The sequence below is a fragment of the Meriones unguiculatus genome, chromosome 3, assembly GCF_030254825.1.
Source record: "Meriones unguiculatus strain TT.TT164.6M chromosome 3, Bangor_MerUng_6.1, whole genome shotgun sequence".
In the NCBI taxonomy this organism is placed as follows: Eukaryota; Metazoa; Chordata; class Mammalia; order Rodentia; family Muridae; genus Meriones; species Meriones unguiculatus.
In genome coordinates, this window is record NC_083351.1 from 90,549,228 (window position 1) to 90,571,866 (window position 22,639).

A 22,639-nucleotide genomic window follows, 5' to 3' on the forward strand; every position below is an offset into this window, starting at 1 on the left:
CAAGGGTTCAATTCTCAGCACCCACATGGCAGCTCACAACTTTCTGTATCAGACACCTTCACATTAATGTACATAAAATAAAATTATGCACAGCTTTAATCCCACCACTAGAGAGGCAGAAACAGGCAGATCTCTGAGTTCGAGACCATCCTGGTCTACAGAGCGAGTTCCACAACAGCCAGGGCTACACAGAGAAACCTTGTCTCGAAAACAAAAATAAAATTGGTGTTCCTGTGTGTGTTGTCAGTCTGTGGGTATGAACAGGCCTCCTCCCGTGGCGGTCACAGGACTTTTGGTAGTTGGCTCTCTGCTTCCATCACTTGGATCCCAAGGATTGAAGTTGGTGGCAAAGGCCTGCCTTACAGTGCTGTTACCTTGTATTTGTAATCAGCTTCTTCCATTTCCCAATCTGTATACCCCTTTTCCACAGAAACCACTTCGGCCTGTTGTAGGTCTTCACCTAATACACTGGCCAAAGTAATCTCCATTGGCTTTAAGTACACACACTGTGGAAGGGCCTGTGTCCAGACCCTTCCTTACTCTACTGTGGAGTGATGCTGTAGTTTTCCTCGGCTGTCAGGACGAGCCACTGGAGGCAGAGCGGACTCCCTTCTATGCCTGTTGCTTCAAAGGCCCACAGAAACCAATGTGCTGAGAGAATAAAGCACACTTGCAGAGTGCATAAAAGAGACAGGGTTCTTAACGCAGCTAAGGCTTCAGTCCCGCATTTGGGCTCTACTTGAGTCAACTTTGGATCTTAGTAACAAATTTCACTTTTTTGCTTCAGTCAGTTCTGTGTTCTTGTGTTTTAAAATGTGTACAGCACTTAGTGTGTCTGTGCATGCGAGCACATGTGCTCATGTACACACTGCATGTATAGAGACCAAAGGACAACTTGTGGAAATCAGTTCTGTCTTCCATCATGTGGGTGCAAGGGATTGCATGCAGGTGGTTAGGCTTGGCAGCAGTGAGCTGAGCTGTCTCCTGATAGCTGTTAACCACTCTAGCTGTGGAGACTGGACTCTGTAGGTGCATTAACCCTAAAGGAGACATTGGCCAGTATGTTGGTCTCTGTCTAATCCCAAAGATCACTGACATGTTAGGACAAAGTGAAATCACAACTCTCTGTTCAGAAGTCAAACAAAATAGAATAGTATATAAATGTATGTGAATTAATCCAGCATGGTAGAAAACAGTCATGAATCAGAATTCATGCTGTATTTCACAGAATGGTTCAGTGAATCAAAAGATACAAGTCAACATGGCCTGAAGAAGTTTTCACCTACAACTGCCAGATACAGTATTTTACAAAGGGACCAGCAATATGCCTGAGCTGATAAAGGCCCAAATGGGAGGAGAAAACCAACTCCCAAAAGTTGTCCTTTGACCTCTACTCACTCATGTGCTGTGACTTGGGTGCAAGGCATTCTGTTGGAGCTCCTGGTGATTTCACTAGATGGTGCTGATTACATTTCTAAGTGGAAGACTTACCCATGGACACTTGGTCATTTCTGTCTTGGTGGGAGCAGGACACCTCCTCTGCTGTTTTCCATCTGCTCAAGAGAATTCCTTTCTACATTTCTGGGATCCAGATAGGCCAGGGCTCCCTGGAACTTAGGGACTATACTGGAGATCTTGTTGCCCCTGGCAACCTTCTTCTTGCTAGCTGTCCTCTGGCCATTCTGAACTCCTGCAGTTGCCTGATTTCATCTGCTTGCTCCTCCTCAGAGCCTTTGATCCACATCCTCTCTTCTGGGGAGGCACTGGCCAGATGCCGATGCCATCCTCCTTAGGTCTTGGCTTGGTTATTTCTTAGTGAATTCCCTGGACCACCCGAGCTCTGCTGTCTTTACCTTCTTTGCACCATCACCATCTAACACTGTGTCTAACCAATTCACTTCATTTCAACTAAAATATGACATCTTTCTGAAAGGATCTGTTTCAGGCACTACTCTGTCTCCCACTACACCTAAAATACAGGTAAACAACAAAACAAACAAAAACCATATTCTGTCCTTTCCACATAGGAAGTGAGAGGTTAGGGGCCTTGTTGGGACAATGAACTACAATGGGTTCAGTGATCTACAGAACAGATTTGGTATAGAAGTTTTACTTTTATTTTATTTGTGTGTGTAACATGGAGGCCAGAGCACAGTGCTCTTGACTGCTAAGCCTTCTCTCTAGTTCCAGCCTTAAATTTTTAATTAACTAATTTGTGCAGGGGCAGGGTGTGAACCGTGGCACTCATGCGGAGGCCAGAAGACAGCTCTGGGTTGCTGCCCTTCCTTCAGGAGAGCTCGGAGATTGAACTCAGGTCATCAGGGTTCCTGGCAAGCACTTCAGCCTACTGAGCCATTTCACTAATGCCTGTGTAGCGTTGGGAGCTTTAAGTAGGTTAAAAGAGTGGTTTCCACTTGGATCACTGCTCAGGAGAAAGCTACCTTCACATCGAAGCTACATTAACACCCTGTGCTGAGGCCTCTGGGGAGAGCAGCCAAGCAGAGGAGACACTTGCCAGATGGCTGAGAAAGCTTTCCAGAGGCTGAGGCTCTGGCCCTGCGCTAGTCTTCAGATAAATTTAGATCAGCAGTTCTCAACTTGTGGGTCATGACCCTTTCACAAGAGTCACCTAAGACCACTGCAAAACATAGATGTTTACAATTCATATTACAATTCATAGCAGTAGCAGAATTACAGTTAGGAACTTAAAATGGAAAAACTTTTATGGTTGTGGGTTACCACATATGAGGAACTATATTAAGGGTTGCAGCGTTAGGAAGGTTGAGAACCGCTGCTTTAGACCCTCCATCTTAAAGCCAGGGGAATGGGAGAGCAGAGACAAACCACTCTGCTCTGCACCATCGCAGTTTCTGCCCACCCGAAATCAATGTTATAAGTTAATGTTAGCCATAATCCCAGTACGCGGGGAGGCAGAGGCAGGTGGATTTCTGTGAGTTCAAGACCAGCCTGGTCTACAAAATGAATCCAGGATAGCCAGGGCTACACAGAGAACCCTGTTTTGAAAAAATAAAGTGTTAAGCGGCCAGGGAGAACTTTAATTTGTAAGTTGTGTGGTGTTTATTTATTCCCATATGTATGTATATGTGTGCCCCTGCCACAGTGCACTGTATTCTCAAGGGTGACTGACCAGGAGCTTTTCAGCTGATCCCCCTTTATCCGGCTCCCATCTCAGTAGGAGTGCTGGGATTTCGGATACTTGCTACCATGACCTTCATTTGTCAGACCAGGTTGTGGCATAGGTCATAGGCATCTCTGTTCCAGCAGTCAGTCACAACTGACTGAAATGGAGATTGGAAAATCCAGAGAAGCTACTGCTTGGAGGAAAAATGAAATTATCACTTTTGAACAGAATACCAGACCCCAAGGTTTGTGAAACTCATCTAAGAAGAAATGGTTTCATGTGGAAGGGTTTTATGTTCCCGTGGAAGAACGAGAACCTCTGTGAGTTCTTCGATATCCCCTGCTGGCAGTCTCTGAGCGGAACCTGCTCATACATTCATGTTCAATCATATGGTTTTCCTGCCGCATCATTTTTCTGTAAATGTGTTGATATCAAGAACTGCTTTCTTGCTTGCTTTCTTGCTTGCTTTCTTGCTTGCTTTCTTGCTTCCTTCCTTTCTTTCTTTCTTTCTTTCTTTCTTTCTTTCTTTCTTTCTTTCTTTCTTTCTTTCTTTCTTTCTTCCTTTCTTGCTTTCTTGCTTTCTTTCTTTCTTTCTTTCTTTCTTTCTTCCTCTCTCTCTCTCTCTCTCTCTCTCTCTCTCTGACTTATTTACTATACATACAGTCTTTTGTCTGTATGTATGCTAGCATGCCAGAAGAGGGCACCAGATCTCATAATAGATGATTATGATCCACATGAGCCACCATGTGTTTCCTGGGAATTGAACTCAGGTCCTTTGGAAGAACAGCCAGTGTTTTTAACCTCTGAGCCATCTCTCTAGCTCCAAGAATTGTTTTCTTATAAACAGACATTCAAGTCTTTTCCTGTCAAAATCTTCTTAGGTCAAATAGATGTTTCTTTTGTCAGAAAGATTTTTCTAGTCATTATATCATCAGGACATCCTCTCTCCCTGAATTCTCTAATATGTTTACAACTGGCTTGTACAATTACCCATATTTATTGCATTCATAAGACTTCTTCCTGCTATGAATTCTCTGATGTATTCTAAGTTTGATTTCTGACCAAAATGTTTTCCCACATTCATTACAATGGAAGGGTTTCTTTTCCTGTATAAATTCTCCCATGGTCACTAAGGATTATCTTTTGTACAAATGTTTCCTCACATTCATTACACTTACATGGTTTCTCTCCAGTGTGGAGATGGATGTCTGGGTAATTTTTTTCCACAGTTATTACATTTAGCCAGTTTTTCTCCTGTGTGATTTCTTTCATGTTGAGGGAGATGATATTTTCACCAGGATTTTTCACATTTTACACTGGTAAGTTTTTTCCCCCATCATGAGTTCTTTGATGTATTCTGAAGTTTAATTTCTGACTAAACGTTTATCCACATACATTATATTGAAAGGATTTCTCTCCTGTGTGGATTTTCTAATGTACCCTGAAGGTTGACTTCTGGACAAATTTTTCTCACATCCGTTACATTTACATGGTTTCTTTGCTGTGTGGATTCTTTGATGTGTGCTGAGGTATGCTCTTCTGGGAGAAAGCCTTTCCACATTCATTACATGTAAATGGTTTCTCACCTGTGTGTGTTCTGTGATGTTGAATGAGATGTCCTATCTGAAAGAAGGATTTCTCATGTTCATTACATTTGTAAGGGTTTTAGCTCACCTTGAGTTCTTTGGTGTATTTTGTGTAATGTCTCATCAAGCATATTTTCGTGACATCTAGAGGACTTATTCTCAGTCCTGTCATTAGGCTCTATCGGATTCTCTCCTGTGACAGTTTTCTGAGGTCGAATGAAGTGTGATTGCCTACAGGTATTCCCACATTGCATTACCGTGTTTCAGACTCCTGTTTAATTCACTGTCTCCCTCCAGAGATGATGCCTAGAGGATCTTCCACACTGGTAAGGACAGGGTGTTTCTCTGTGCTAATTCTGTGGTCAGAGACAGTTGTCTTACTACAGTCATGGTGGGAAGCAAGGCAGGCACTGTGCCGGAGAAGGAGCTGAGAGTCTGTGTCTGGATACACAGGCTAAAGGGAGACGCTGCTCACAGCTTGAGCATATGAGACACCAAAGCCCATCTCCACAGTGACGCACTTCCTCCAGCAAGCCCCTGCCTAACAGTGCCACTCCCTGTGGGCCAGCGGTCCACACACACGGGTCTATGGGGCTCATACTTAGTCAAACCATATAACATGTGGAAAACATGAAAAATACCTAGATTCAGTAGGTAAATGTGTATATACGATATCCCTATCCCCACAGATATATATAGTATACTTGAAATACTTTAATATACATTGCTTAAAAAATGATCCCAGTTACCTACATAATCCCAGTACAGTTCCAAGCAGCAGAAGTCACTGTAACTTTTCTTAATGTACATGTGATCTTCAGTCCATAGACAAGCTTCCCTTATTGATTCTGGATGCATCTTGAAGCTTGGTCCCTGATGCTATCCAGGACAAAAACTGCGTTTGCTCCTGTGTTGTAAGACTAAACCATAGTCTCTGGGGTTCAGCAGAACTTGAGCTACGGGTGTCAAGACAGACTTCCCAAAGCGTAATATTATTCCCTAAACCTTCCAAGAATAAACATCAGGATTAGCCAATTGAGCAGAGGTGGAGCCTTCTGGGAAATGTAGTCTTAGCTAGCTAGGTTTCTTGAGCAGCTTTCTGGGACCCGCACGTGCCCTCAGCTCTCCGCTGGAGCAGGCAACCCCAGGCCGGCTCTCTGTCCTCTCTGTCCTGCTGCTGAGGTAAAAGCATCTACTGTAAAGCGTCCACGTGTGTGTTTGTAAGGGTGAGTATGCTGGTGGAGGTTAGTAACGGGGCTCTCTCCTTCGACTATGTGGGTCCTGGGATCAAACCCAGGTTGTCAATAATTGGCAGCAAACACCTTTACCGTCTGAGCCATCTGCTGGTCCTGGTCAAAACATTTCAATATGAAGCTTGTACAGGAAGAATTCTGTGGCTTTGGCACAGCTCTCTCCAACACCGTTTATAAGCCCAACAATGTAATTCAACAATTCCAACCAGCGGCCTAAAATTTCTATGTGCATTTTTTTGGGCATTGTTTCTTAAGTTAAAAGAACCATTCCTACTTTTCTTTTCATGAAAACCTGTATTAATGGTCTGGTAATAATTAAAAGCCTATCTATAGTTAACTTGTTTGCCTTGGTGAACATTTCATATTAACGTCACCAAAGTTCAAGTCTAGGAAGAGAAGGCATAATGGTATGCAGCAGAGCTAGTTCTGGTGTCCATAAAACAACAGGATAAAATCAGGCATTTCCGTTGCACTAATACTACAGGAGGCATTTTCATAGGGATTCAATCTGTAAGCAGTTAGAAGACAATTTACAGCCTAAAATTCCCAGCATCCCTACTTTTACTTTTTTTTTTTTTAGATAGATTCTTACTATATAGCCATGCTGTCCTCAAACTCACAGAGATCTTCCTGACCCTGCCTCCCAAATGCTGGGATTAAAGGTGTGCAAGGCCAGGCCTGGTTCTCAATTCTAGATGTAAACATAGATTGTAAAATGTTCCTTCCCTTTCCCAGACAGGGTTTCTCTGTGCAGCCCTGGCTGTCCTGGAACTCACTCTGTAGACCAGGCTGGCCTTGAACCCAGAGATCTGCCTGCCTCTGCTTCCCAAACGCTGGGATTAAAGGCTGCACCACTGTGGCCCATCTTGTAAAATGCCTTTTTAGAACCATAAATATCTACCTCCTCTTCAAACCGTGCTCCTGTGCTATGCCACCAACCCAGCTGTGCTTAAGGGTTTTTTCTAGTAAGTTACTGGACTTCCAGACATCTTCTTTGAAATGTGTTTTAATATGTTCCTTTAATGTCCACATTAGCTAGGTTTGTAAATGTTATCTATAATGTTAATGTAAATCCTTTGTCAGATATATGTCTTAGAGAAACACTCTTCCAGTCTCTGGTTCTTTTTCATTGTAAAAAAAAATATTCTGAAGGGCTGGAGAGATGGCTTAGGGGTTAAGAGCACTGGCTGCCTTTCTAAGTTCTTCCAGAGGTCCTGGGTTCAATTCCCAGCAACCACATGGTGGCTTTCAACCATCTGTAAGTGAATCTGATTCCCTCTTCTGTTGTGCATAAAAACAGTGTTCATATACATAAAAAAATAAGTAAATATTTTAAAAAAAAAGTAAAAAAAAAAATTCTGGAGGCTAGGATGAAGCTGAGTTGGTGAGTGCTTACACAGGGCCGTGGGTTCGATCCTTAGTACCTCATCAACCAAGTGTAGTGGGATTACATGTATAATCCCAGCACTTGGGAGATGGAGGCAGGTAGATCAGAAGTTCAGCATCATTTTTTATCTACATAGTGAGTTCATAGCCTGAACTATATGAAACCCTGCTGCAAACAAAATAGGACAACAAAAATTTTTAAATCTCCTAGCAAATTTTAAGTAATATCATGTTTACTTTCATTTCATGTTTCATTCTTTTTGGGTGTGTTCTGTTTTTAAAAATTCAGCATACCACAAAATAAAGCTATTTTTTAAAACAAATTCTGTACTTAATTTTGTTAATGTTTATAATTTACCTTGAATAATTATTTTAGATTTATTCAGTTTTTATGTATGTTTTGCCTACATGTATGAATGTGTGTCATTTGCACACCTAGTGCCTGTGAAGGTCAGGAGAGGGTGTTGGATCCCCTGGAACTGACGTTACAGATAACTGAAAGCTGCCATGTGGGTGCTGGGAACCAAAACCAGGTTTTCTCAAAGAGTAGCAAATGTGTTTAACCACCAAGCCATCTCTTCAGCACTAAATAAGTTTTATGTATAAAATATCAAGGCATGCAAAAGATAATAATATCTGGATATTTTAGCACCAATTTTGGAAACAGTTATCATTTCCCCATCCAGTTACTAGAGAACAAATGATGACTTTCAGACATAACACTGAGGGTGTGAAGGAAAAAAAAAACCATGTTCTTTTACGTAAAGCAACATAAGGGCCGAGAGAAGATTACAGTTTGTGAGGTATGTGAGTCATAGGACAAAAGCTGACCAAAATGTAGAGCCAGAAAGTGCCAGACATGATGGAACATGATTAGGTGATTGAAATGATCATGTAAGTTAAAACACTGGCTATAAAGTACAGTGGTGTAAGTAAGGGAATGTTTCCGGGGTCTATTAATACATCCAGCACTGCTGAGGGCAAAAACGGTTTCACTATGTTGAATGCATTAGTCAGTCCCAAATAACACAGGAAACATTTGCTTCTTTGAAATTGGCCCTTCTGAAGTGTATAGATTAGAAGGCACCAGGACAAGAGGATCGTGGTAGGGCACTATGAATCTCCACATTTCCTGTGAAAGGCTTGTCATTAATGTGTACATGGAGAGTTGCAGCTGATAGAAGAAGTACTTATTAATCAAGGGAGACATAATTCTTTTACATCTGTGAGTTCACATATATGTATGCACACACACATGTAGAATGAACATCTGTTGAGCGGCATACTTACATCCTTAAAACACAGAACGCAGAGGTATTCACCCTTGGCATTGTTCAGTGTAAATTATTTTTATGCACTTTGCTGTAGTGAGCATCTGTGAGTCAGTGTTGTGTCTTTCACCGATTTCCACATTACAGACGAAATAGCTGTCTGCGTATGAAATTTGTAGAAAGAGGCTATTATTTGAAACTTCCTCACATTGATATATTTCCCTTTTTATCTCTGAGATAAAGTATTACAACTTGTCAAAGCTTTTACATATTTAGAAATCAATGATCAGATATTAATGAAGACATACATACATATATGTGGTAAAGAATTTCTTCTTCATGTATTGAGATATTGGATCTTTTTTCCTCAATATATGCCTGATAAAGAAGGGTTCTGGATAGACCATATGGCCATTTAGGATACTGGAAGAATTTCTTCCATGTGATTTTTTTTTTCTATGTGACTTCCTTTGCAAGAGCAGTTCATGCTCTTAACCAGTAAGACTCACCAGCCTCTTTTCTGTCACTTCTAACCTTGCTACAGGTAAAGCAGAGGTAGACAGAATTATAAATAAATCTATCTTCCCATTTTTATTATTTTAGGTATATTTTTTGAAACAGTGCCTTAAAATGTTCACAGAAGTTTTATTCACAATAGCCCCAAACTGGAAAACAAACAAATAAACAAATCTACCCACTGATAAGGAGAACAAATTTCAATGTGTTCATGCAAAAGAGTACTTGACAAAAGAGAATAAACTACTACCAGACAGAAATACATGAATCTCAAAAGCGTTATGCTCTGTGAAACAGGCCACACCAAAGACCATATCATATACCGTTCATTATTCTACCCATGAGATTTGAAAAACCTGAAGTATCCCTGTCATCAGGGCAGGGGCAGTGATGGAGGAGAGAGGGTCTTACTGTAATGGGCTCCGAGGAGTCTTTCTGAGGGGCTGAAGTCATTCATATCTTGATTTGGGCAGAGTAACCAATGGTACACATTTTCCACAGCCCAATGACGTATGCTCTGAAAGGTGTCGATCTGATGCCTCTGCCTGCTACACCTCAGCAAAAGTGTTTCAGGTTTCAAAAGAAAAATAGAAAAACAAAAGCAGAAGTGCCCCAGAGAAGGGAGCTACTTGGCCTGGGGAAGAGAAAGTGGCTCAGTTCTCCAGCATCTTCTCTCTGTACGTCAGACCGTGACCAGGTGCCACTACTTCTGGCTGAGCTCCATGTTACATCCTCAAAAGCCACTGAGGCCTGTAACAGCAGGCGTGTTTAATCTGAAAGGCTGATGATTGACAAGCTGCCTACCTCAATCTTTGTTTTTAATCACCCGAAAAGTAGTATGGAAAACTCCATTTTTGACAAGTTAAGAATTGATCACTAAGAAGTATTAGTGTCCCAAATCATTTACTACACGTAATCTTATTTCCCTTCCTCTACACCATAATGAATTAAACTGATTTTTTCATTACCTTAAACATGTATTCCTCAAATACTAGTTTTAATATAGTCCCTTTTTATATGTATTGATTTATTTTGCTTACTTTGGTGTAAAAGTTCCTTAAGAAAACCACCCCTGAGCATGTAGACAGGAAATTTTGAGAGCCAGTAGAGCACAGCATACCTAATGGGCACTGAGGTGGTTTATAATCCACTAGTAAGTACCCCAGCGTGGTGCCAGTACATGATAAGACATGCTGACTGAAGCAAAAGAAGTTAGAAGACATAAATCCACAACTTTCTCATCTGGATCAAAAAGCATCTTAACTGAGTGAGGAAAACCCCGATGCAAATATCACAGGGTTAACTGCATGGCGACCGGGGCAAAGACACACCTGATTAATTAAATAAAACAGAATGGGCTAATAGAGAGATGCAGCTACAAGATATAAATGCAGGTTTATTGGGAGCAGCGAGAGAGGGGGAAGGGGAACGCTCGCTTTGCGGGGGAAGAGTGGGGAGAGTGGGAAGGGCAAGAGGTCAAGAAGGGGCAACAGAACCAAGATGTCTGGTAATATAGTGAGGGTCTCTGGGAGAGAAGCCCCGCCCCTGGGTGGAGGGAGGTATGGCAGCCATGCCCTGCCCCGGGGCTTTAGCAAGACCTGTCATCACACCACAGAGTAGCACACAATAAAGTGTTACTTGGTGGTAGGGACTGGAGAGGTGGGTTGGCAGTTAGCAGTGAGTACTGTTCTTCAGGGGACCAGCGTTCAGCAATTAGCACTTCGGCAGGCAGCTCCCAATTGCCGGTAATTCCAGTGCCAGCCAGGGGCATCCCATGTCCTCTCCTCGCCACCATGGCACTGCACCCATGTGGTACACATGTGCAAAATACTCAAACACATTAATTTTTTTTTTAATGGCAGAATGCAATCCACGCACTTGGGAGGCAGAGGCAGGACACCTAGGGCTACCCAGAAAACCCTTAAACTCCCCCCCTCCGCCCTAAGGAAAACACCTCCAGAAAGAAAGAGGAAGAGAGAGAGGAAGAGAGGAAGAGAGGAAGGAAGGAAGGAAGGAAGGAAGGAAGGAAGGAAGGAAGGAAGGAAGAGAGAAAGAAGCAAAAGATTTAGTATAGCCAAAACAATTTTTGAAAACATCAAAAAATCATGTAGCTACATTTAAAATATGAATGAAAATATTTTTTTCTATAAAAGTATGACAAAAAATACATTAATAAAACTACAACTCTAATACAGGCTTTGATAGTAAGTCAAATAATTAATAGTAAATTGTCCCAATAATCAAAATCTTCCCAGGCTCATGACTGTAATCCCGGAATCTGAAAGCTTGGAGCCAGGAAAATCAGAAGTTCAAGGTCACTCTAAACTAGGTAGTGCAGTTAGGCTAGTTTGAGTTAAATAATGAGACCTTTCATCAAAAAAACAAAAGCCCTTATATGCTCCAAATTTATATTCAAATTTCAAGGACTCTACAAATAAGTCTCCACATTTTAAAAATTATTAGAAAAGAAACAAAAGCAGGAAAAAATTATTTTCTGGTTTTTCAAGACAGAGTTTCTCTGTGTAGCCTTGGGGTGGTCCTGGAATTCATTCTGTAGACCAGGATGATCTTGAACCCAGAGATCCACCTGCCTCAGCCTTTGCTGGAATTAAAGGCCTGCACCACCACACCCATCTTCTTTTTCTTTTTATAAGAATGTAACAATGGTAATGAAGAGTTTAAGTTAGTCTGGGTGACTTCGTTTTGAAATAAAGAGCCATCTTGACTGGGAGCTGAATTCAGGTACCAGGAAATATCACAGAATGTACACTTGGCAGAAAACAAAGTTAAATCTCCTAGCAACAGCCTCCAGGAAATATCACAGAATAAATACTTCATTGAAAATAGAGACAATCTCCCTGGCAATAATCAATAAAAATCAGTTGGGAAGGCTGGGAAAAATCTCCCCAGTGTTTCAGATATAGTTTAGAAGAATAGCAATTGTGATTATATGCCTTAGGCAATTGTGATTATGTGCCCCCCTGCTTGCTGTCATGGAAACCCCCTGCTTGCAGTCTTTCCCTTTAAAAACCCTGCTCACTCAGGGCTCGAGGTCCCACTTCTTTACTGCTGCATCAGTGAGACTTGGGTCCCGAGTTAGATTGCTCTCGTAATAAAGCTCTCTTGCTATTGCATGGAGTCATCTGGTGGTCTCTGAGGGTCCCATGAACCTGGCATTACAGTAATGTAGCAGGAGAAGAGGCATAAACTACTGGAAGTTATGACTATAGAAATGAAAATAGATAAAGTATTAGAAAAAAAGGCTTGGGAAATATGTAAAAAACAATTTATCATATTTATTAGTGTTTAGAATCTATGTAACATTTCAAGACATCATTAGAAAATGTCTTATGGTATATGTATAGATTAATATGCACGCATAGATTATATGTACAGATTAAAGGATACAGCTGCTCTGCTTCGTAACTTTACAGAATTATACATACTTGGAGGCCAGAGATAAAATGGTTTGTTTTGTTTGTTTGGTGGGGTCTTTTTTGTTTATTTGGTTGGGTGTTTTGTTTAGTTTTTCTTTCTTTCTCCTCCTCTTTTTCTTTTCTTTTTCTGAGACAAAGTAACTCTGTATAACAGTGCTGGCTACCCTGGACTTGCTCTATAGACCAGGATGGCTTTGAACTCACAGAGATCCATCTGCTTCTGACTCCCAAGTGCTGGGATTAAAGGCACGCACCAGCACTGCTCAACAAGATGAAATGTTTTAAGGCTAGATTTTTAAATTTTTGTTTAACAGGATGAACTTCTTGTAAAACCTTCAGATAGGACATGACTGACTTGGAAGGCAGCAAACTGTACTGTGTTCCTTCTGCTGTCAACTAGGTGACTCACCCTTGCAAACCTTTTAAAAGTTTCCCAGCCAAAACAGGCAACTTTGGAAAGCTTGACCTGTAACGTCCTGGATTCTCCAACACTGGGGTAAAATCATGAGTGTCAAATGTTATAACATTGTGTGAGAGCAGTGAGGCTCCTACAGAGTGGAGAAGACGCTGAAGCTATCTATGCATGGTGGGAAACCCTCTGCAACCTTCCTGTGCACCCGCTTCTGCAGACCTCTCAACACCAGTCCTGCAATGGCATCGCATTTCCCAGATAGCCTCTCCTGGACCTCCTGCACTCTCCCTGCTGTTCTCAAAGCTGCCCTTCATCTCCAGCAGTGGCTGGGAGGGTGGCTCTGCCGTCACACCTGGGTCTTTCAGCGCTGGATGATCAAGAATGGCTTCAGATCTAGGAAGCCCTTCTGTCTGTCCAGGTTCTTGGTTTTCTGCCCTGAGGGTTTTCTCTTCCGGGTGAAATGCCTGCACACACACACAGGCTCTCTGTTCCCTCCTCCCCAAGAGCTGTTATTTTAACAACATGGACCTATAAAACAAATCCATTTTAGGAACAAGCATCTGACTGTTGGTATTCATTATAACATGAGGCCCACAAGAGGTAGGCAACTTGACACTGCAGAAAGAGCCAGAAGTTGGAGCCAGCTTATGTGAAGAACATCAGAAACCCCAGAACATACCTGGCACAGGGCAAGCTCTTCCATGCAGTCACTTCCCATTACATCTCTGTCTGCTGGGGCCAGCCGCTGCAATCCTGGCTTAGGCAGGTCCTACACCTGAGGGCCGGACATAGGTCACACCCATCTTTCTTTCTGACCTGAATCAGCTCTCCCACTTCTAACAACCCGAACCTCAGCTTTTGTATGGTTTGATATCTTCCTGTGAGAACAGGATGAATGAGGAAAGAACATCTCTGTTGGGTGGCTGATTTGAGATAGACTCAGGTAGCTCAGAGGACCAGAAGCTGCTGAGCATCCTTTTGGGATGGTTGAATGCAGTGCTAGGGTTAGAAGGTGGTGGAGAATTAAGCCCAGGGCCTTTAGGTGAAGACCCTACCCACTGAGCTAAAGCCCTCGTGCCTCAGTTGTTTTTCATGTTAGCAGTTCCACTGACTCTTCAGAATGATATCATCCAGTTTTTAAAAACACCCTGGTGTCTTCTAAACATGGTGGCAACTATCTCTTTCTTACTGTGTTGGCTTACACTGGTGCTCACTTCGTAGCGATTTCCAAACACCACGAGGCATTGATTGACGTGGCTCCCACAGCAGGCCTAGCTACTGCTGCAGTCTGCATGTTAGTTGCTGAGGTTACAACCAGTCCTGTGCGTCTGCAGGACTGGGCTCAGGGTTCCTGCACCCAGCAGCAACCCAGGAGCCCCTCCACCAGCCTAAAGCCTACCTGTGTTTAAGGATGTTGGGGGTGAAGGAAGAGGCCCAGGAACTTTTTCATTTCCTCCCAGACATGAGGGCTTCTCTGTGTAGCCCTGGTTGATCTGGAAGTAGCTCTGTAGAACAGGCTGGCCTTACAGAGATCCACCTACTTTTTTCTTTTTTTTTTTTTTTTTAATACTGGGAATTAAACTCATAACCATTATGCACTAGGAAAGTGCTGTACCACAGAGCTATAATCTCAATTTTTTTTTCTTTCCGAAACAGGGTTCCTCCTGGCTATCCTGGAGCTCACTCTGTGGACCAAGCTGGCCTCAAACTCAGAGATCTGCCTGTGCCTCTGCTGGGATTAAAAGTGTGTGCCACCACCTCCCAGCTGTATCAACCTTTTTTATTCTTTTATTTTTTAAAAATATTTTAATTTTTATTATTTTAAAGTGTGTGTGTGTGAAGGTGCTTGCAGAGGCCAGAGGCATCAAATCTGTTGTTTAAAAGAAGGAAAATCCCACCTGTTCTATTTTACCAATAAAGACCCAGGAGCTAGATGCTGGGGTGAAAACCTGCCAGCTCAGAGAGGCAGAGAAAGTAACCAGCTAACCTTCCTTCTCAGCTCAGGTCTGGATGGAAAAAACCCAAAAGGCTCACTAGCTCAGCTGACAGCCCAGGAGCAAAAGGCCAAAAAACCCAGACTAAAGGCTTGATAGCTCAAAGCTCAAAAAGCCAGAGAGCTGAGGAACTGAAGCTAATAGACCTTTATTCGCCACACTGTCTTAAATACCCCTCAGCTCAAGTCCCTCCTACTCGTTACTTTCTGTCAGCTGGTTTCTTGCTCCACCTTTTGACCTAGAGTTCACCTCATTAAAGGTGTACAGAAAGCTCTTGGATTAGAGGTGTGTGCTAGGGCTGGGTGAACCACACCATAATCACCAGTCTACAATAAACAGGAAGTTCTTGGATTAAAGGTGTGTGATAGGTCTCAGCCACACCAAAGAAACAGGGTTTTACAGTTAACAATTTTGGGGTTCACAAAGGGATTAGATATCCTGCAACACAGATCCCCTGAGCTAGAGTTACCAGCTGTGAGCCACATGCCGTTAAGTGCTGGAAACTGGAATTGGGTGCTTTGTAAGAATAGTGCTCAGTCTCTGAGCCATCTCTCTAATTTCTTGTCTTTTTCTTTTGTGACAGGGTTTCTTTATACATTCCATGCTGGCCTGGAGCTCACTTTGTAGCCAAGGCTGCTCTTAAGTTCACATCAATCCTCCTGCCTCAGTCTTTTTATGTGTCTGCCCTCCCCCCTTGGTTTCTCTATGTAGATCAGGCTGACCTCCGGACTCAGAGATCCACCTGCTTCCACCTCCTGATTGCTGGGACAAAAGTTGTGCATCACCATGCCTATCATTTGTCCTTATTTTTAAAGTGCTTGCCCATTTTCCCAAAGCTGCCTTGGTTTTGGTCAATCCATAGCTGTTCCTATATTTCTTTTTTAATTTTTTAAAAATGTATTTGTTTATTACAATCCCATATTTCAATGTATATAATTTTTAATTATTTATGTGAGAAGCTTAAGGTTTATAAATTGTATCCTGCTCAAGAAACCTTTATAGTCATTCATTGTGAAATACTGTATTTAGCATTGCAGAGTCAGCTCAGTGAGTAGAGTATAGCCGGTGTTTTGGCTACTTTATTGAGTTCTTTTTTTCTAGCTCCCTACACCACCCCTTTCCCTTCTAACTGCACAACAATAGGTAGGAGAGAAGAAAAGGGGGTGTCGATATTGTAAGACTATTTTCTGCTGATTAAAGGTGGTGAGTTCCTTGGGGCAAATTTGATCTTCATTGTTAGGATATCTCCAACCAGTAGCCCATCAGACAGCAAACAGCCAACAGGAGCAGCAGCTGCTGTAGGCCCGCCCTGGGCTCTAGCATTTATAGCCTCTGAAGAGTCCCCAGGATTTCAGACATAAACTAGATGGCAAAACCATGCCCCTGAGACAGTCTGAGACAAATCGAAGTTACCTGATGTGATATAAAGCAGCCCCATATATCACATCTGAAATTGAAACAAAGACACATTTACATAACATTTCTGTGTTTTTAAGAAACCAAAATTTCTCATTATAGCATAGTGCTTTCCTGGCGGGCATAAAAGCCCAAGTTCCACACCCAGCAGCACATAAACAATGGTGCTGCATTGTCTGTCCTCCCAGCTCTCCATAGGAGGAAATGGGAAGATCAGAAGCTGAAACTTAGCTTTTGCCACACAACCAGTTCAAGATGAGTCTAGGACACACAACACCCTGTCAAAAAAAAAAAAAAGTATCTGTGTGATTACAACTTGTCTTGCTGTCCATGAACAATGTCAAGTCTGTGCTAAATATTGAATAATATTTTTCAACCAAGAGTAATGAGGTAATTTTCTGAAGTGGTCTATTATCTCTTGCTCTTTCCCCCACAAGCTCCTGCCAACCACTGTTCCGCTTTCTTGACTCTTATGATGGCAACATTGCATCAGTGAAACAACACAGGATTCATCTGTGACTGGCCGATTTCATCTGGAGAAAGAGTCTCAAAGCGCCTCAAAATCTCCTTTCTTTTAGTAACATTTCAGTCTGTCTACACATATTATGCTTATTTGTCCATCAGAGGACATTTTCTTCTGCCTTCTAGCTACTGTAACACTGCTGTGAACATGGGCACACAATGCTCTCCTAGTGAATCTGCTTTAATTTTCCTGTGCACAGATCCAGGTTCTAGGTCATATTATAATTCTGGGTTTTTTTTAGGTTTATTGTTATTATTTTTTATGTGTTTCATTGCATGTATGTATATTTGCCATCCGAGTACCTGGTGAATGTGGAGGTGGAAAAAGGTATTGGATCCCGCTGGAACTGGAGTTACAGGTGGTTGTGATTAGCCATGTGGGTACTGGGAATTGCATCTAGATCATCTGGAAGAACAGCCAGTGCTCTTAACCACTGAGCCATCTCTCTAGTTCCATTTCTGTAACAGCGTTGCTATTCCCTCCACATCTCAGTTCCCAAAAATAATGACGCTGAGACTTTACTGTTTATGAATGAATGCCTAGTCCACAAGCTTTGGCTTGTTCCACAACCAGCTCCTAACTTATTTTATCTGTTTTTCTATTCTGAGCGTACAACATGGCTGGTTACCTCTCCTCGTTCCATGTGTCCATCTTCCTCAGAGTCTGGGATGAATCTCTTTTGACTCTATCCCAGAGCTCATCTCTCTCTCCTATAACTCCCACCTCCTATTTCCTGCCTCAGCTAACAGGCCATCAGGGTTTTATTGACAGGTGATGCTTCCATACAGTACATAAGAGCTTCTCTCTAAACATTTCCAGATATGTCTTTTTTAAATCTCCCGGAACAGAAATGTTACAGCAAATAATAATTCCCCATGATCTCTTTCTCTAGGCCCTGTGAGCTCCCCTTTCTGACTGGCATTTTCATAATCTAGGTATTTCATACCAATGAATCATACAACACTTATCTGTTTATTTCACTTAGTGTGTTTTCAGAATTGTGGAATGTGTCAGAATTTCATCCCTTTTAAGGGTCAATGACACATCATGATATGTATGCGCCACTGGAAAAAAAAATCTATAGCCAAGTGGTGGTAGCACACATCTTTAATTCCAGCACTTGGGAAGCAGAGGCAGATCTCTGGGTTTAAAGCCAGCCTGGTTTACAGAGTGAGTTCCAGGACAGCTAGGAACACACACAGTGAAACCCTGTCTTGAAACAACAACAACAAAATCTATTTGTGTTGATGGTCACTTGTATTGTAAGCAATGCTGTTATAGGCATGGGACAGAAGAAACTATTTCAGTCCTTGCTTTCAGTTCCTTTGGGTACATACAGATGCTTTTTGACTTGTGGTTATGTTCTGAAAAAAACTATCATAAGTTGAAATACTATATGTCAAAATCACACTTAATACTTGGAACCCATCAAACATCATAGCTTAGTCTAGCCTACATTAGTATTACCATTAGACAAGCTATATTTATTATTGTGTGTATCTATGTATTTGTGTGGGCATGTCCACTACAGCATGCATTTGGAGGTTAGAGGCCATCTCTCCTATCATATGGGTCGTCAGGATTGAACTCAGGTAATCATTTTTGGCAGCAAGTGCTCTTATCTGCTGAGCCCTCTCTTGGCCCTAGCCTTCTTGAAATATGCTTCAGAATACATATGTTATCTAATAGAGCAGTAAAATAATCAAACACAAAGTACAATGAGGTGACAAGTATCACATATAATTTATCAGACACATTCCACTGGAAAGTATCATGATTGCTCTTATCTTTAGGATTCTGTGGCTGATTAGGGACACAGCTTTCTGCCTCCTCCTCCCAGCATCACAACAGAGTATCATTCCACATAGTTCACATACGGTTAGCCCAGGATGAGAATCAAAGTTAAAACCAAAGTATAGTTTCTGGGACTGAGAAGATGGCTCAGTAAGTAAAGTGCATACCACCTAAGTATAAAGACCTAACTTCTGGATTGCCAGAATTCACTTAAAAATAAATAAATAATAAATAAAGGTGAAGCTGGGTATAGGGGCGCACACCTTTACAGTCCTTAGCTCAGGGAGGCAGAGGCAGGCAGATCGCTGTGAGTTCAAGGCCAGCCTGGTCTACGAAGTGAGTCCAGGACAGTCAGGGCTACACAGAGAAACCCTGTCTCAAAGAAACACTTAACATAATATAAATAATATAATTAATATGAATAAATAAAGGTAGATGCTCCGATGCTGATGTCAGCCTCTGGCTAGCGCATGTGTGCACATACACACACAAACGTGTACATATAAACACACTTCCACCACCACCACATACAAATTGAATGTGCACCACTTTTGAAGCACTATAAAAATTTTAAAATTGGAATTAGAACTGCTAAAATGGAGACCATCTGTACTTGTGAACTGACTGCTGCAGAGGTTTCCTTTCCTGCGGGCACTGCCTCGGGTGCCCACAGCAGCTGCTGCTTTATATTCCCAGCAGTGCAAAGAGGTTTTCATTTCTTCTCATCCCCACAGCACTTCAGTTTCTGTTTTGCTTCTTCCTACAGGAATCCTAATGGATTTGAGGGGGCATCTCGATGTGGTTTGGGTTGTATTCCTTTAAGGGTTAGCAGTTTTGAACACTTTTAATGAGCTGATTAGTCATCTGTGTATCTTTTCTGTAGAAACGACAACTTCAAACTCTTGCCTCCTTTTGAAGGAGTTGTTATTATAGATGCTCGTAAGATTTATATTTTGGAACCCTAATCCCTTGTGTGACTCTATTTGTGGAGAGGTTTATGAGTAATTAAGGCTAATGAAGCCACATGGTAGCTGGATGGATTGGCATCCTTTTAAGAAGAGAGAGAGACCAGAGAGTACTCCCTTTGTCTCTGTCTTCTCCTTCTCGCTCCCTGTGAGAACAGAAAGGTCATGTGAGCACACAGGCACAAGGCAGCAGCATAAAAGCCAGGACACAGCCCACCAGAAAGAAGTCCAGCCTCCCAAACTAACAACATAAATTTCTGTTGTTTAAGCCATCTGGGTGGTATTTTGTTTTGGTGACCTGAGCAGACTAATAGTCATAAGAGAAAAAAAAAAAAAAAGATGAAAAATTGATCTACATAAAATCTATTAAAACCAGAAAAAGTGCCAGCTTGGTGGCGCACACCTTTGATCCCAGCACTTGGGAGGCAGGGGCAGGCAGATCTTGGTGAGTTCGAGGCCAGACTGGCCTACATAGTGAGTTTCAGGCCAACCGGGGCTATATAGTGAGACTCTGTCTCAAACAAACAAACAAACAAACAACAATAGAACAAACTGGGTGTAATAGCACATACCCATAAGCCTTTGGACTCAGAACTAAGAGGGAAGACAATAAGTTTGATATCAGAGTAACATAGTGAGAGCCTATTTAAGGAAAGAAGGAAAGAAGGAAGTCTATGAAGAAAAACATAGTCACAAATCCCCAAAGGAATATTCTATAGAATACAGAACTCTCTAAATCAGTAATAAATATGGGGGAGGGGAGGAAGAGTTGAACAGGCACTTCTCCCAAACAAAAAACATTATTAGATGGCTCAGTGGTTAAGAGCACCGTCTGCTCTTCCAAAGGACCTGGGTTCAATTCCCAGCACCCACATGGCAGCTCGCAGATGTATACTGCCAATTCCAAGGGATCTGACACCTTCACACATACAATTTTCTTTAAAAAATTATTTACTTATTTATTTAATGTATCTGAGTGCTCTATTTACATGTGAAGAGGGTAGGAGAGAACATAGACGGTTGGGAGCCACCATGTGGTTGTTAGGAATTGAACTCAGGACCTCTGGAAAAGCAGACAGTGGTCTTAACTGCTGAGCCATCTTTCCAGCCCCCAACAAAAAGAACATTATTAAACATTATTACAAAACATTAGGAGAAGGCATATTTAAACCAAACTGAAATGCTTTCAGAAGCCTAATGTAAAGTGGATCAGATGTAAAAAGAAGAAATAATGAGGTTATTGAATGTAAAGACCTCAAGCCTGGGCCAGCAAGATGACTGGTTGTAAATCTTAAGAGAATGAAGACAGTCAATATTTACGGGTGGAATTCACCTACAAACATATGACTAGATTGTTGATTAGCCATGTGATGATCTCCAACCATCAGGAACAATGAACTAAAATGTAAGATCAATGCCTGCGCCAGGCTCTGATTCCTGGGGCATTTGCCAACTACCTTGTTCCGGACACTCACTCATACTCTCAAGGCCAGAAGTAACGACCATGGACACCAGGCGTGATGGCACACACCTGTAATCTCAGCACTTGGAGACTGCAAGCTTGAGGCCAGACTGGGATTCGAAGCAAGATCATCGAAAAACAAAGCAAAACCCAGTAACGCTGCCAACTCCGACTTCTGTTTGTCAGAGAGGTCTAAGGTCAGAAGGCCACTTTCACTTCTGGGAAAAAAAAGTCTCATCCCCTCGGCTCCCTACTTCCTAATTCACAGCTCAACACTCTCAATACTCTGGTTACCAGAAGCTAAAACTTGGGCCAAGAAAACTAATTTTAGTATCACAAACCGGACCTTGATTCCTATATGAGACTGAGAAAACGCGTCCTTGCACGGTACTGATTAGAGGGAGCAACCTGTCTCAGCTAAGGAGCCGACAGGACATACCACAATTCTTAGAAAACATCTGCTATGCGGGCCTACAGGTGGACAGGTCACTATGAAGGCGCAGATGCTGACTTGAGGCAGGTGCAGGATTAGTGCCAGAGACAGGAAGCGAGTCACACCTACCTCTGAATCAGCGCTTCCTCAACACTGGCTGGTAGCCTGAGCACGTCCCTCCACCCACCCGGCCTAGCTTGTTATCCTTAATAGGGTTAACTACGCTGGCCTCTCAGCGCTATGAAGTTTATGTAAGACTGCCAGTGCAAACAACGTCGTGTTTTTTAAACAGAGGACCGAGCAGCTGTCAGTCAGGACTTCGGAACCTGCGCGAGCTTGTTTGTCTCCCGACTCAGACGATCGAAGTTTAAAAACAAGGCCGTGTGGTCAGCACTGATTAAAATCCTCTCGTCTAGCCGGACAATGGATCCTTACCTAGGGGAGCAATGGAATTTTCTGTGACTTTTGGGCTCTGGAACTCGGGGTCTCCTGGCCGACCAGCGTCAGCGAGCCTTAGCACAGTGTCGGGCAGGTGTTGGGTCCCGCATCCTCAGCCGCACCTACCTCCTGAGCACTCAGTTGGGACTGCAAACTAAGTGCCTCCACACCTGGGCTAGAGCTTGGACCCCCTCCGCCCCAGGCTCTCCGCTCTCGTCCTGCAGGTCCCTGGATTTTTGCCAGCTTTCAAGGAAACTGTCCCCGGACTCCATCCCACCTAGATGCGCACCCTCCTTAACGCTCACAACTCTGGACTGCGCAGCTGGAGCCCAGGAAACCCAGCCCAGGAGAACGGTTTTGGGGATTAGGGGTGGGGTTAAGCCCTGGCTGCAGACTACAGGTATTCCAGACTACACTTCCCATAAATCTCCTGGCCTTGAGGAGGCGGTGTCGCAGACTTTAACCCTTCAGCACTGGTTGGGTGGTGTTCTTTCTGAACGTCCTCAGACTAAACGCGTGGTCCTTCACCAAATCCCCACTGAAAGAAACAGCTGTCAAAGACACTGGGAACAATTTAAGATGTGGGTTGGCAATTAGAAATTTACGGAATC

At 42.6% G+C, this 22,639-nt stretch overlaps 1 long non-coding RNA gene across 1 annotated transcript; it reads right to left on the reverse strand.

The window, feature by feature from the left end:
* Positions 1-9,263: 9,263 nt before the first annotated feature.
* Positions 9,264-22,364, reverse strand: LOC132653105 (uncharacterized). The gene is made up of 2 exons (XR_009590812.1): positions 22,155-22,364; positions 9,264-22,025 (listed from the first exon to the last, which is right to left on the reverse strand). It is a non-coding gene; the product is annotated as an uncharacterized LOC132653105 (long non-coding RNA).
* Positions 22,365-22,639: the final 275 nt, after the last annotated feature.